The sequence below is a fragment of the Saccopteryx leptura genome, chromosome 2, assembly GCF_036850995.1.
Source record: "Saccopteryx leptura isolate mSacLep1 chromosome 2, mSacLep1_pri_phased_curated, whole genome shotgun sequence".
NCBI lineage: Eukaryota > Metazoa > Chordata > Mammalia > Chiroptera > Emballonuridae > Saccopteryx > Saccopteryx leptura.
In genome coordinates, this window is record NC_089504.1 from 118,762,358 (window position 1) to 118,779,523 (window position 17,166).

The following is a 17,166-nucleotide window of genomic DNA, read 5'->3' on the forward strand; positions in this document are numbered from 1 at the left end:
AGGTTTTTATTGCCTCAGTCCACTTTGGTATTTCACATCATCTCTTGGTTCCAGGGCTCCTGAGTGTGCCGGGTCCCCTGGATGGCCTCCTGGTGGGGGTCCCTATGCAGTACTTGGGCAGAGGGGAGAGGGGACAAGCATGGAAGAGGGGCTCTAGTTTTGCCACAACCACTTAGAACTCCATTGCCCTGTCTGGGCCTCAGTTTCTTCACTGGGTTCCTGGCAGGGTCCTGGGGAAACCCAGTCTTTCATGATGTCTAAAATATCTGGGAACTGTGGCCAGGTCCTCTCCCAGGGGACTTCTTTCCCAGCACCCCCCTCCACCATCCCCCATCCTTACCAGAAAATTACTTTTGTTTTGTTAAAACTGCTTGAAACTTCTGAGTATGGAAACCAGAAACTGATTAGCAGAGAAAAGGGAAAAGGGGCAAAAACAACTGGAAACCATTTGGGGCCAGTTTTCCTCCTATACAAGTTTCTTCTAACCCTCCCCCCCCCCCCCCACAGCTTGGCCCAAAGCCTGCTGAGAAATTTGCTGCCTGGATGTGCCTTAGCAGGGACCCCCATCCCACACATCTGAATCTGGCCTTCGCTGGCATTCAGTTAGAAGCACTTGAACACATAGAAAAATAAGATGAAAATACACAAAAACCCAAAATCCTAGATGGGGCAATGATATGGGGAGACATCCCCAAAGGGGAGCCTCAGTAGCCTGTCTCCTCTTGGTAGTAGGGGTTACTCTGGGGCCTTCCCTGGGCTCGGGCCGTCAGCTCTGACCCTGGAGCCCCGCTGGCCACTGGGCTTTGTGGGCAGTACTTGGAGTCCTGTATTTGCTCACCCAGGCCAAAGACTGCTTTGGTTGGCACTTTGCATGTAGCCCACCTGCACAGACATGGGAAGTTGTCACACTTGTCAGTTCCCAAGTTGGAGTCATAGATGTGCCAGGTCACAGGGCCCATCCTGCCCAGCTGGCTGGCACACTTATTTGTGCTCATTTGCAGCCTAATGGTTGAGTGGTCCATGGATGGCATGATATGGTTCTTGAGGGTCATACAGATGCCTTCTCATGCCATCTGCCATCATGCCTGACTGGATGGCACACTTGTTGGTGTCCGTCTGGAGTCCAATGATGAACTTGTCCACTTTCGTGGGAGTGTCATCAAAGTGCTGCTCCTCCCGGTACTTCATGCTGATGTCTGCACCACTCTGCAACCCCTTTGCAACTGGCTTTCCCTGCCAGAGCCAGAAGAGACACTTGTAGCTCTTTCATGTTCTCACTCTCAAACGGGTCACTGGCCTTGAGCAGGTCCATGAAGTTCATGCTGTAGCTGACCATGGCCTAGATGACATTGGAGAGGTTTTCTAGCCGGTGCCTGTTTTGCACAGAGCAGTTGATCTTGAAGACCAAGTGGACTGCAGCTTATTCCTCCGTGTGCACTGGATAAATCTATCCTTCAGACCCTTCTGGAAGTTGGAAGTGATAGACAGACCTTTTTCTGAGGCTCATATTTGAAACAGGAGTCTGTTCTTGACCTCAGCTGCAAACCTGTAGAACTGCCTGGAGCTCAGGCCACCGTCAGCGACGGGGGGACAGATCTACAGCACTCTTCCCTTCATTTGTCACTTACTGAAATCCTCATTGGTCAAACTCAGCACAAATGGCACTTTTTCTGGAAGACCTGCTTTTAATAAATATTTATTGAGGGTCTTCTCTGTGACACATTGTATCTAACGGCAGCTGGAGACATAGCAGTGAACAAGGACAAAGTCCTTGCTCACATGGAATTTACATTCTGGGAGCTGGAGATAGCCATTGTTAAATAACCAAAAAGTATTTATGTGACATGTCAGGTGAATAGAAGAGCTAAGGCAAAATAAAGGTGATAGGGGAAGGGGCTAGACAATGATATGGGAAAGACCAGTGAGGAAAATACAACTCCTCTTCTTTTTGTACTTCTATCGAATACAATCGCATTTAAAAAATCAAATACCTTTTTGTACATGAGAAAATGACAGAAATGCCATCGATGTTGTAAGCTGTGTGTAGACAGAAAGTTATTTAGCTTTGCATTTGGCAGTGCCTTGTAGACAATAAGCACTTAATTAATGTGCAGTGTACATGATATCGGTAGCACACAGGAAGATGAGAGTTCATCCATCACAGCATCGATACGGGTTGGTGGCGTATGAACTGAGTCATGTCAAGAAATGGAGAAAGAGTGTCTTGTCAGGCGAGAGGGGAACGAGAAGCGACAATGGAGTCAAGAATCAGAGTGTCAGGGGTGGATGTCAGAGGGATCCAAAGGGCCAGGCATCCAGCTGAGTGCGCGCTGGGAAGCATACAGGTGGAGAAAGGGGAGAGGCCGGCAGCTGCATCAGAGGGACCGCAGCAGAAATTGTTGGTGATGCTTAGCTAGCAAAGGTCCTTCTTTTCCAGCCCCAAATAATGAGCCTACAGACCTCCAGTGACTGGGAGTGTGAATAGCATACTGAATTTCATCTTCTGTAAGGTACTCCTTTAATTAGTTTATGTACCATTTAATATTAAATGCGATTTTCCATTAATTAACAAATTTTTTGGGGGGAGGATAAAATTTTGATAAAAGTGCTAGCAAGACCAAAGCTGTTCTTCATTTCAGCCATTTCCAGAAGGGTTAGGATGACACGAGAAGTACGTGGGGAATGGGCAAACAATGGAACTATTCTGTGTAATTAATTACTAAGAAATTCATAATAGAGCGCTGCATCATGGATATAAGGAACATTTTTTTTGCTAAATGGACAGGATATATGTAAAATTTATAATATACCAGGTACTGTTCTAAGCATTTTCCTTATCCCATGATGCCTTGCCTTTATAGTGCACTTTTTGGTGTTCAGATGTTTCCTTTGATGATACTTCTACTTGGTTTTTGCAACAGCCTTTGCAGGTGGTGTTCACTACATCCAGCCTCCAGATCAGGCGAGGGGTGTGATCACTGCTAGGCAGAGCCCCTCGTATTCAGAGGACAGTGGGCACCAAGCTACTCTGTTCATGCCTCATGTTAAGCAGATCCATGATCCATAGTTTTGTAAATGGGGTCAGATATTGGCCCAAGTAGTTTGTTATTTCCTACCTCAAAACAAGCTCGATTCTTCCAGTATGTCAGCTGTCCAGTTACATAGTGGGATCACGGTATATTCATTTTGAAACTGTGTTTTGGATAAAATCTTTTTAAAAGATAGAGGTGTTGTTTCTTTGTTTTGTTTTTTGTATCTTAAAGAAGGCAATTAGTGCTTCTTTTTTTCCTTGATATCAATGTAATTTGTAGTTTTGACTACCTTTAAGCATAAAAGGGAAAATATATAAAATAAAGGTTTTGTGTTTTTTTTAAGTGAGAGACAGGCAGGCAGAAAGACAGACTCCTGCAGGTTTTCTGACTGGGATCTATCCAGCAAACCCCCTACCAGACGATGCTCTGTCCATCTGGGGTCACTGCTCCATTGCTCGGCAACCGAGCTATTTTAGCACCTGAGGAGAGACCATGGAGTCATCCTAAGTGCCCAGGGCCAAATTGCTCATACCAAAAGACCCATGGCTGCTGAAGGGGAAGAGAGAAAGGGAGAGAGAGAAAAGAGAGAGAGAGATGAGGAGGGTAAAGAAGCAGATAGTTGCTTCTCTTATGTGCTCTGACTGGGAATCGAACTGGGGACATGCACATCCTGGGCCAACACTCTACCACTGAAGGTCCTAAAGTATTATATTTTAAGTGAGGAAATAGAGCCTTAATTTAAACATGCCTATTATTAGTGATTTAAAAATGCTTTTCCAAATGACTCAAAAGTATTTTCTTTTCTTTTTTTTCTCTCTTGTAAAGTATTAATAATGCCCAAGAAACTGAGGGTGGTTTTTTGGTTTGTTTGTTTTTTTTGTTTTTTTTTTACTGAGTTGTCCAGGTTTTATTGATTTGGTAATAAAATTCTGGACTCAGAGGACCTAGGTTGGAAAAAAGCACACTCTCTTCTCTGTCTTTTTTTTTTTTTAACTTTCGTGAAATCTCTACTGCTTCATTAAAGTTACTAGCACAGCCTTTAGAAACGTCTTGCTTGTGAAATGGGGTATTGATTTCTTACTCAGATTTCCTTTCCCTTCCACAGTAGGGAAGGGAGAAATTAGATACTAGAACTGAGTACTAAAATGATGGATAAAAAAAGAGAGTGTCAACCAAGAAAGCCATAGTATACTAACTCTAAATTTGCCATGCTTATTAGAGATTTATTTTCACAGAAAAAAAATTGTTGCTTTGCATTTTGAAAACCACCATCTATAGTAGTTATATGTCATTAATAACACACAATATTTTTTTTTCCATATCAAGATGACTGCTGGGCTTTAGGTAGGTAGGACCACAAACTCAAAGCCTCTACAGGCCGACATAGAAGAGAGTGAGGTGGGTCAGGTGTGAGAGGTCATGAGAGTTGCCAGAGTGCAGAAATGCTGGGGTAGAGGCCCCACCCACAGCAGTTGGGCTGTGCTGCTCCAGCCCATTGTTTCCAAATGGGAACTCCTGGGCAGCTGATTTTCCAACTTTTCCAGCTGGGCATTGAAAAAAAAAATTTAAATTAAAAATTAATATCCAACTCAACAGTTGGTATCTAGCCACCAGAACACATGTATGAACTGGCCTCAGCTTGGAAGGGGCAAGAATTTCCCTTTCAAAATAGAAGATGACTCTGTACTTTTTTATTATTTAATTTCATTGCCAAACCGGAAATTATCCCGATGGATCCCTGAGAACATGGAAACAAAGTTTTATACATAATTCTTCCTAAGCAGTCTGTTCTCAAAGGCTTAAAAGAGACTGCCTCATAAGAAGTACTTCATATTCAAAATGAATAGGAACCTTGTGTTTGAAAAGGATAGAGGAGGTGGCCAGTTCAAAACCCTGGGCTTGCCTGGTCAAGGCACATATGAGAGTTGATGCTTCCAGCTCCTCCCCCCCTTCTCTCTCTCTGTCTCTCTCTCCTCTCTCTCCCTCTCTGTCTCTCTCTCTCCCTCTCTCTCTCCTCTCTAAAAATGAATAATAAAAAAAAAGAATATCGTGTCAAGTGATAAAGAAAAAGATAGAGGGAGTATACTACATAAGTAATAGAAATGAGTAAAAGCCTTCCAGTCTTTCAATACTATTCTTAAAGGTCTCTTACTCTATGACCCATTTGCCTTAAAACCAAATATAACATCTATGCTGTCCGTCAGAGTACTGTAGTATTTAATTCCATATTTATACTCAACAATAGGTTTAATAATAGAGTTTTCACAGATAATGGCCAATCAGAACATAGACATCCTTCAAGACACCAGTTTAGATATGATGATGTACAAAGCTAAATACAAATGCTGCTTATATCATACTGTGATATCCTAGCACTTTGCTACTGAAAGGGTACACCTCTGACCTGCTGCATCTGCATCTCCTGGGTGCTGATTAGAAATGAAGACTCTCAGGCCCTGCCCTTGACTTGTGAAATTGAAATTTACATTTTAACAGGCTCCCCAAGTAACTGATATAGCCATTACAAGTTTGAGAAGCACTGTCTTGGACACTTTACAGCTCTTGTTGTCATCTACCCTATATTCTTGCCTTGTATTAAAGTTATTTAAGTTCTTCTTTGTCACTACTAGTAGACTATTAATTTGTTGAAGGCAAAGACTACATTAAGAAAAATCCTACCAGCCCTGGCTGGATAGCTCAGTTAGTTAGACCATCGCCCCAAATGCAGAGGTTGCTGGTTCAATCTTGGTCAGGGCACATACAGGATCCTGTCTCTCTCTCCCTTCCTCTCTCTCTAAAATCAATCAATAAGAAAGTAAAAAAAAAAGAAAGAAAAAAAAAGAAAGAAAGAAACAAATCCTACTACTCTGCTTAACATCTTAACAATAGTAAGGTTTGAAAAATTTGCATTGAATTGAAATGGTAAAAAAAAATGTCATAACAATAATTATTACTGAAGCAGCTCACATTTACTGGGTGTCTTTTATGTGCCTGATGTGAGGTTAAGTATTTTACAGATTACTTTATTTCATCTTCACAATTATGTAGATGGTAATGATTATATTTATATGAAAAGGAGAGGCTGAGGATTGGAAAGGTTACTTGTGCTAGGATATAAAGGGGCAGATTGGGGACAGTGTTGCCAGATGCCGAGCTGAAGGCGGCACTATGGGCTGACTTGGGGTGGTCAGAGTGAATACAGGAGATAAGGGAAGAAGGCTGCAAGAAAATCATTTCTAGTTTGTGAGACTAGAAGAAGGGTGTTTTGTTCTTGATGGTTTCGGAGGATTCATCAATAGCTGCCTTGGGGAGCTGGCCTCGGGATGAAACGCTTCCTTTTTCGGCAGGGATTATCTGCTGATGCACACTCGTCCTTGGCCAGGAGATGGAGCACTTCTGTCTTCATATTTTATTGATTCATCTGCCTGGAGATGAAAGGAGAATTTAAAAAAAAAATTTTTTTTTTGACAGTAACAGTTATTTCTCCCTTTCTCCTAAAAGAGCGAAAGGAACGAAAAACTCAGCTAAATGCAAGGCAATGATTGAGAGTGGGGAGAGGAAAGAGGAAAACATCACTTGGCTCTGCAGACCCTTCCAGCAGGAAGCAAACAGCTGGCCAGAGTCTGTGGCAGAGACTGGCAGAGAAAATCTAGTAACAAGTTAATGGGACCACCAGACAGTATTATTATGAAGTGACAGGCACTGTATAATTATTTTTAACATGCATGTGTGGTTAGGGCTGGAAGTGTATCATAATGCTGTCCAATACTAAAGGAGTATAGATGAAATGATTGATTCTCCCCTTGGGAAAAAGATCAGCCTAAGTAACCCACTGGGGGAAAAAAGCATAAACTAAAGAGCTTAATGAAATTAAGGCTCTGCAAGAGAAAGTGGGATGCTTTCTTAAAACAACAACAACAAAACAGGCTTTGAAATACTGTTTAAAAATGGTCTTAGGAAGAAATGATTTAGATTACTCATAAAACACCCCCTTGGAAGGAATTGTCTCAAGCTATGTTTCCATCCTGTTTTAAAAACAAGCTGAACTCTGCCATGACTTTTACCATCTTCTGACAACTATTTAGTTAAACAACACTGCAAGCACAACAAACAATACATATAGATGCTCGTTTCATAACCACGTATATTGCCCCTACAATTTAGGGAGCCCCTGAAATAACATCCTAGAAGAATATTCTGTACAATCTTAGAATCTGTTAGCATCAAGTTCATTGAAAACATCATAACTTTTATACATCATTGTAAAAAGTATATGATCAAGTCTCACAGGCAATTTCTTAGATTTCAAGGTTAATTCATATTTTAAAACAATTTATTTAAAAATTCATGTGAAATCACACCCATAAACTTCCATAACTATCTCTTCTGGGATAATAAAAAAAAATATTTCTCCACTTACACTCTTCCTCTTTGTTGATTACAATCTTATATCGCCTTCCTGGATGTTCAGGTACCTAAACGACTGGTTCAAATAAATATAAGATCTTAACCTAAACATATATTAAATTCTTTTTCAGGATGAAATACAAATGTTTGTAAGTTGGTATATAGAATAATTTAAATCGTGGAAATATCTCTTTGAATGGGGCTCAAGCAAACAAACCAACAAACAAACAATCTTGGACTCTGTATTTTATTATATCAAAGTTAAACAAAATTTATTACAATACACTGACAAGTACTTTAGTCCTTTAATTGTCTAAGTGATTTATGCATATGAAATACTAAAGGTTGTCAGGAATGCTCTCCTACATATAGAGAACTCTAAAGTGCCTTCACATGTTTCTAATTAGCACATGAACTGAAAGAGCTCCAACTGTCTAGCCCTGAATTGAGACTGACATACATTCTCCTTCTGTATCGCTCAGTCTCCAAAATCAGAGAGTTGCCAGGCTTGTTCCCAAACTCCTGTTTCATGGGAAAGCCTGCTGCCATGGTGGTTAGGTGTTGAGGCTCTGGAGATGCGCTTCAGACTATAGCTTTGCCATCGATAGTTAATGTGCTCTAACACAAATTATGCAAACTCTCTGTGCTCGGCATTTGTACAGGAGGACTATAAATAATATCTACCTTGTAGAAAATTGGGACATGGTACAGTGTTCTTCCCAAAATAAATGGCCCGAGACAGTTAGCTAGTTTTATAATTTAATAGTGGGAAAATAGGACCCATTGTCTTCATTTAATTGTTAAGTAAATCAACTTGAATTGTTACCATTTGATTTTGTTATTGAAATAACATTTCATATTATTTTATTACATGAGCAATATATAACCATTATAAATTATAAATTTACATCAAAAATCACTGTCTTACCATCTAGAGAAGACATCTTTAATGACATTGTTACACACCCATACACACACACACATACACCTTTTTTCCCCATGCAAATATGTGCCCCTGTGATGCATAAATAATCACATTTAAATCAAAATGAGATAAACACAACATATTTGTTAAAAAGCAAATACTGGAATAAAACTGCCCTGATTTAATTCTTGATTCTGCCGTTGAAGTCTAGCTCAGTAGAGACAAAATGTGCCCACAGTAAGATCATTTTTTCTCAATAGGATTAAGCAAGCTGGAAGTACTTTATACTTGTTCAGATTCCCTATGTATCTATAACTATGCTTTGAATATTAAAATTTTGATGACTTTTGAGAGGAGACTGGAAAAGTCCATAAAGTAGCATTCACTAATTCAGAAAAAGTTTACTTAGTGTTATAAATGAATTATTAGGTGTTTTTTTTGTTTATTTGTTTGCTTTTACTTTAGAAAAGGTGATTAATGAGCTGATAAAAAATTTCATATACTATTGCTTGAATTGCATTAGAATTTTTTGGCTTTGTTTTCAGGCCCTTGGGCCCTAGTAGCATTAAACAGCTTTTCTTCAAGTTGGCATTTGCTGTTTGCTATTTGTCTGCACAAAGTGTAAGGCAAAAGATGAAAGGAATGCTGTAAAAGAACTGAAATCTCTCCAGAGATGATTGTAACAAAAATTATCTTTTGCAACTTCATAATTAAAGACCTTGATGAAATGCACATGTCAAATGAGTTTATTGGAGAAATTCCCTTTTTTGCATTATCCCTTTTAAAAGAGTAATTCATTCAACTGAAACCAGCCAGAGGAAGGAAACCTAATGCAGGCTTGAAATTTTGTTTGGAAACAATTAAGTTCTATCTTTCCCAAAATATAGGTTGTGCAATTAATGGGGGACTTGGCCAGAGCAAGATTGTTGACAAAATGTAGCTAGAAGATTTGAGTTATTTTTATTAATGCTGCTTATACTTAATAGCATTTAACATAAACATTTACTTACATGGAAGTTATTCTTTTAAAATATAATGAAGAAATACTTGGCATTTTGTTTTGGGAAAATATCCAGTTAAAAAAAAAACCCAGACAACAAATCAAAATAATAAACACTGTTCACACAGAAGAGATAAATATCCTTATTGACTTATGTAGAGGAAGATTGTTAGGATCATGACACTTCACTTAAAAAATTCATTACATGTAAAACATTCTGAAAAAGTAAAAATTATAATTTATAAAACATTTTAACACCCCCATTTCTTGCTTTCAAGTATATCTAGTCACTGAAAGTAGCCTAATAAAATTTTGTCTGAATTAAAAGAGAAAATTAAAGGAATTGCTTTAAGAAATAAGAATATTTTTTCATTAACATTGTCAATGAAAAGGATTCTTCTAAAGTCTTTAAAAATACTTAAAATAGCTCCCCCTTTTCCTAGATTGTTTCAATTATGGTGTTTCTATTACAGTTTTTTCCTTCATAGGTAGCAAAAGATAGCATGAGTTCCGTCTTTGTTAAGTGTCACACATCCCCAGTGAGTGGGGTGTGAGGCGATGAGAGAAAGATTCCACACCAGAAGACCTGTGCTGGAACTCTTTAGCAGCTTTTGAGTCCACCTGCTTTCCACAGGAGAACCCAAATCAAAGGGCATGGTGCTGTCTCTGGGTCTTGCTTCCCTGCACTGCAGCTCATACTTGCATCCTCCCTAGGCTTCCTGGGTAGACCCTGGAAACTCTGGAGTTCTCAACACATCTGCTTCTCTGGGGCCCTGATCTGTGCTAAGGATCCACCAAATGAGCCCACTCTGAATCTCAGCAGATAAACTAGGGGTCCCTAGCGCTGCGAATCCAAAGGTGTGTAGCGGCTCAATTCTCCATACCTCCAGCAAGGGGAGGAGCAGATTTCCTGCTGTGTTCCTGCTCTTAACAGACAAGTGGACAGGGGACTGAGACTCATCAGTAGAACCCACTAGAGAAGGCTAATAGGGGTCAACAAGACTGCTTCCATGTATTCCTTTCTGTTTAGATTATTATTTGAATGTGTGTGTTTAATTTATACTTCTGTCAACCACCTCCCCATATATACATAGTTCATAGTCACAGAAATAGAAAACAATACCTATACAAGGATTTTAAGAAATTAAAAAGCGTGCCCAGCCCCACCTTACCCTACCCTACCCCCGTTTTCTACGTCCCCATACCCGGAAGTAACTGTTCACAAATCTTTCAATTCTTATTCTGGTATTTACTTTCTTATTTCTAAACAAAGCATTTCTACTGATATTTATTGCTTTTTTCCAATTTTAGATATTATCTATGGACTGCCCACAAATCTTTCAAATACAATTATATCATATATTTAGGAAAGTTCTTTTAGTCTTTAATATGTATTATATATTATACATTACATATTATATACGCCATACACACAGGTAAGTGTTTTTCATAGCTGGCTCACATGGTGTACTGATTAAATGTCCTTTCTTCTACAATTTTTCTTCTCCTGCTGTAAATATTGTCTCTATTTTTTTCTTTCATTGCTTTATATTCTTTAATGAGCTTCTAATAATCCCTAACATATATTTAACAAGGGCAACATGCTCAATATTGCTGTAAACAATTTATATGTAAGAGGGGAAGGGATAGAAGGTGGGACATGCCATGCCCTGGTATAAAAGGACAAAGTCCAAGTTTCTTGCTGTGACACATAAGATCTGGCCCCCAGCTACCCGCCCCCCTCCCAGCCTCATTCCTGTTTTCTCCTCTCCTTATTCTGCATGCCAGCCTCACTGGACTTGTTTTGGATCTTAGAATTTACCCAGCATGCTCTTCTTCCCTGGCCTTTTCACCAGGCCACTGCTGACATGAATTGAATCACTCTTCTGCCTCCATTATTTGCTTCTTGTCCATCCTCAGGTGTCAATCTTCTCTGACCCCTAAAAAATGGTAGCATTTTTTGGAAAGAGCTTCTGTACCACTTTCTTTTCAGTCATCACTTGGTTAACATCTCACCTCCTTGCTGAAATATAGCACTGTGAAGGCATGTCTGGGTGGTCTTAACCCCTGAGGGGGCCCCGGTGTTTGACATCTAAATTTTTAGCTATTTCTAAATCATAGCTTCTATAGGAAGGGGACTCTAAGGAGAACAACAGCAATGCAAATGCATGTCAAAACACTGCAGTGATTTAGGCTAAGAAAATCCTGTCTAAGGGTAATGAATTGTTTACTTCCATGAAGTAATTCTGTTTTTTCTTTATAAGTTGCCTAACCTTAAACCAGCTGAGACTTGTTGCAACTATAAAGGGAGAGTCCGTTGGCTTTGTAGATTGGGCAACCCAGATCTGAGAATCCAGTCCTTATTCAGATTTTGCCAATTATTCTAGGAAGCCTCAAGGAAGTAAATAAACATCTTGGAGTGTCAGCATAGATGACACTAACCTATTAATTTCTGACCTTCCACTTCCCATCACACATACCAAATACAGTGGTTCTCTGAGCAGTGAGACCAGAGAGACTACTGGGGGCTCTGCCTTCACGGTACCTCCAGTCTAGGAAGGAAGACAAACAGCAGCTAAACACATGTGTGACTGTGTTCTTGCAGATTGAAAAAATGGTGTCAAACTACAGACCAGATAGTAATGGAGAACAAAGAGGATGCTCCATAAAAGTGGTCAGGGAAGGGGGGCCTGGGAAAGTGTCATTGAATTAAAAAGTCAGGTAGGAGGTATTCCTGGCTGAGCGAAGCAAGAAGTCTCTAGGACGGATGGTGGTTAGGGTGCACCTGTGTCTAAGACAGCATCCAATGTCTAGGACCCAAGAGGAGTTTACTGGCTGGAACAGAACAAACAAAGGAGAAAAGGCTCAAAGTGAAGTGTGAGAGACAGGCAGGAGCCACCTTACTTGGAGTTGTGAAGTCAGCACTACTCAATCTGTCTGCACATGGGCTACTGGTAGACCATTGGCTACCTGTCCAAGATAAGAAAAAGAGCTGTGGAACATGTAAATTGTCTATGTCTCTGAGATTACTTTTGGGTTGAACTTATACATACACACCCATGCACACACACAAGCAGCAAAGCGTACTCAGTGAAAGGACTGTGCTGCTTTACACTTATGTTCTGAAGTAAATTCCTTACCCGCTGCAGACTAAGCACTAAAAGATTTTCCAGGCATGTGAATGTGTATTGGTGGTGAGGGAGTTGGGAAGGAGGGTCATGGCATGATCAAATTCACTTTCCAAAATGATGTTTGTGACCACAGAATAGAAAGTGAGGGGGAAGGGATAGGAGAGAGATCTGTCCAAACCAGTGTCTTGGGAGAAGATGACAATGGCCTGGACCAAGATGGCAGCAATGGAAGTGGAAGATTAGTGGATGCATCACCATAGATTTGAAGATAGACTCTATAGAATATTCTTATGGATTGGGATATGAGGAATTAGCAAGGCAGTTTAAACTTGACCTCCAGGTTTCTGCCTGAACAACTTTTTGAATATTTATCTCATTGATTGAGATGGTAACAGTGAAGGACAAATGAGTTTAGAACAGAGGAGGTAATATGCATAAATATTTATTATAGTGGACTTTTTAATAACAGGAACCTTTACGAAACCTCCAAATTAACAAATAACAGCACAGTCTATCTTTTTTCTCATACAATGCTTTTTTTTGAAAGCAGAAAAAAAGACCAAGTTGTGTTAAGATACAGATGCTAGGAGGAGTTAGGCTCAATCATCAGATGAGAGATCTTTTTATCATGAGTGACTCAGCTATGTGACTAAGTCAAATAATATAGTCTATTATGGACTTGAGAGGAATAATTAAAATTATAAATGTTAAATCCATGAATTCCAAGGGTACACACAGAATGAGGAATACATTTCATTTTAACTGTCAACTGATTAATTTTTAGCGGATGCTCAGAGGACTCTTTGCAGGCTACATCAGGGTTTGATGCAGAAGGACCTGTGGCAGCAAGCAGGCCAAGAATTTGCTGATCCTGTGCACCTTTCAGGTATAGAAAAGGCACTGGATAAATGCCCCAACATGTGTGGCACTACAAAGAGTAAACTTTGAAGGAACTGTCTATGTGATTAAAACTTGGAACAGACTTCAAGAGTTGGAATACAATGTCATTACTGTTTCTTCCTTTGACAGTGATATTTGAACTAAAAGTGACTGATAACAACTGAGATGCTTTCTGGGATGTCAATGTGGTTTTGCCCTGGGATCCATTAGGGACAGCAAAACAGCCTGATGGAGACTGGGCAAATTCCTCAGGTCTGGCTGGGCTAATTGCCATGGAGTCAAATTATATGGCTGCATCTGGAGATATGGTTGACCATTCTCAATTTCCCTCGTTTGGTTCTGTGCACAATGACTTTTGCTTTATGTTTACCAATTTCAGTTTAGCTTGACTCAATCATCTCTTTCACTATCTCTGAACCTTTCCCAGGAAATGAAGGCCTTTTGCTTTCTTATTCCAAAGACGAGTCAGGTGACCATGTGAGGTATTTTGGATTGCCAAGGGGACTGAAGACCAGTTAGGATTCGTCAGAGAGTGACAGCAGGTTGATGGAACATTGGGAAAGGGTGCTGCCAACCAATATTGCTTAGGTTGTGGAGACAGAAAGGTTGATGTATAATATGAGAGATGATTTCAAGTATTCTGCCAAGACTCCATGAATAAGAATGACCATAATTATTACCATGGTGAAGTGGAAGGGGAGGGGAATAATGATTTCAGAAAGTTGATAGAATAAATCATATCAGTTTTATGGCCAAAAGCCACAAACGGCCTCATTTTCCAACTAAGAGAAGACACTAATGATGTTTATAATTTAGACACTTTTTGTCAAGGAGCTTCAGAATCTACTGTTAGACAAAAGAAAAAAGGGGTCAAACTCAAAAGAAACATTTATTTTACCCTCAGCTGTTTGCTCTGGGTGTGAAAATGAATGGAGATAGCAAGTGTGTGCCTGTTTATTTGTATGCCTATTATCTGTGTGGAGTCATAGAAAGAGTTGGAGATGTTTGAGGTCATCCCGTCTTGGTGATTCAAACTCTTTATTCTTTATAATAGCACAACTTAAAAACAAAACAAAACACTCTTTGTTCAAGTCCAATACCAAACAAGTACAAGCAAAGATGACTGCGTAGGAGCTGGAGCATGACCCACTTGGTTTGGTGCCTTTCTCCACCCTCTTGGCTTTTCCATGAGACACCGCTCTTCTAAGGACTTTGAAAATCACGAATTTAATGAGATCTCTTTATTTTATAAAAAATAGGATAAGGTGATTTTCCCAGAATCGCTCAATTAGTTACCTGGGGGACCAGCTCCCTGTACAGTGTTATTTCCACTATGCCATACTTGGAGTGTCAATAATGATCATTCCTGAGCCCTCCTGTAATCCTTCCTACTTCTCATGTCAACAGGGTCTTAGTCATTATTTTTTCTTCTTCCCACGATATTTAATAGACTTCATCCCCATAGCTGCAATTTTCATGACAGTTCAAAGAAAAACACACCTGACTCCACGTACCCATGAGACTGCAGTAGGAATCACTGGATATACCTTCCTCAGTTCGAGCCCTCACTGGCTGCTGCTCTCAAATGTGCCCTGAGGGTCCCAGTTCACGACCAATGCTGGGTTTGGCAGCAGGGGTGGAGAATCTGTCTTGTCATTTCTTACTGTATTCCCCTGCCACATGACGGAAGAGTAATGAGAAATTCTCTGCAGGTCTTGGGTCCTTTGAATGCTGTTTCTATTTCACAGAACCAACAATGTGTCTGGCCTTTGATAAATCTTTGTATCATGTTTTGCGAGACTTTTAATCCGGTGTGGTTAATAGACAGACTGTTACAAAGCATAATAATATCTATCACCTGAATAAAAAGAGTGTTAATTTTACATGGACTTGTATTTCTAAAGCTATAAGCTCAAGTTTTAGAGCTAGATGTGATCTTAGGGACCTTCTCATCCAATGTTTTTCTCTTATAATGAGGAGTTGAGGCTCAGAGTGGTGAGGAACTGTGTCTATGGTGAAGCAGCAATTTCAAGGCAAGAACTCAATCTTACTCATTCAAGACCCAGTACTTATCCTAGTCTGTGATTGGTTTGATTTGATTGAAAAAAGCTAGCATATTGTGTCCTCTAGTGCAAATTATCAGCAAAAAAGAGATTTTCCTATTTCCTTGATGAGGAAGGACACATAAGAAAGACCCTTTAAAAATCTGAGGTCTTTACTTCATTTATAGGATATTTGCCAGCCCCTTTGGTCATTTTGTGGCCTGAGAGAGCAGTCAAGGTTTTTATGCAGGGAGCTTCAGCATGGTCAGTGGTACTGGCTGTAATCTTTGTATGAAATACTACACCTTTTGTCTTTTACATCAAGTAACATACTGTTTGACCCAATAGTTCTAATACTGTCAGGGCTATGGGCTGGAACTCCATTGAGCTAACTTGCTAAGTTCAGACTCATGGCCTGAAGAAAAGCGACCATCATGCCCATATGGGACAATGGAGCTATGTAAGTCTATCATCTCTCTTAGAGAGATAAAGTGACCTACATATGACAATGTTGAGAGGGAAGAGCCTTCTTCAGATTAACTTTATCTTTGAGAGTAATTGTTGTTCTTCTATGTTGAAGGAAGACTATGAGAGGTGGAAAGCATGGGTTCTGGAGCTGATCACCTGGGTATGAACCCCAGGCCTGTTGCCGGTAGTGACCTCTGTTGATTTACTTAACCTCACTGTGCATAAATTTTTGCATCATAGAGTAGGTTAGTAAGAGTAAATATCTCAGTGTTCTGAAGATTCAATGAGTGAATACTTGCAGCTGTTAGAATAATTTGTCATATAGTAAGCAATAAATAAATACTATCTTTTATTATTCTCATATGGAGTAAGACACCCACTGAATTCCACGTAGACATCAAATGTCTTACTATTTAAAACTGTGTTGTGAGAAACGCTTGTTGTTTGAAGCTGCTACATTTTGGGATAATCTGTTATGCAGCCATAAATTTTTATTATATACACTAACCAGAATCGAAAGTCACAACCAAAATAGATATAGTCTAGACAGAGCAAGTCCAATGTCTAATTCTTGTTATTCTATGTATTCATTTAATAAGCTTTTGCTGTATGCTAGGCTTGTGGACACAAAAAATTAACTTTAAAAAAAATACACTGATCTTGCCTTCTAGAAAAAGACAAGTTTGCAAAATCTGTGGCAAACCTATAGATACAATTTTACTAACTAATTTTAAACTATGACTTATTATAAATGTTTAATTTAAGTAATTTATTAAATATATAATCAAATATCTTTGCTATGTTAAGAAAACAAACCAGAAACCCCTTCTAATTGTTTAGGTAAATTACATCATGTGTCTTACTGTCTATGATCAGGAAGCTCTAAGACCACCTAAACACTGAAAGCTTCTATTGGGCAGGCTTTTCTTGTTATTGAAGACCAGAGTTAGTGAAAGGTCGATTTTTTCTTTGACTTTATTCAATGAGGTGTACATTCTTGGGTGATACTAAAGGGGCACACCCTGGACCAGGTGAGGGAAGGGTGGCTGGATAAGGAGAGTGAAGTCACAAGCATGATTAAGACATGGTCTCAGTTCTCGAGGGCTTAGGGGTGAAAGCCGGGGTAGGGTGGAGATGCAAAGAACTGTGCGATAGTCCTTGCCTTCAAAGAGCTCACTGTCTTGAGAGAAAGATGATCAATTAACATATCACTGTGCTATGATTGGTCTCGAAGCTGTGAGATGTGCAAAGTGCTAAGGGA

At 39.6% G+C, this 17,166-nt stretch overlaps 1 pseudogene; it reads right to left on the minus strand.

Annotated features, from left to right (window-relative positions):
• Positions 1-704: 704 nt before the first annotated feature.
• LOC136391505 (calponin-2-like) lies at positions 705-13,669 on the minus strand (annotated as a pseudogene).
• Between the last annotated feature and the right edge of the window lie 3,497 nt (positions 13,670-17,166).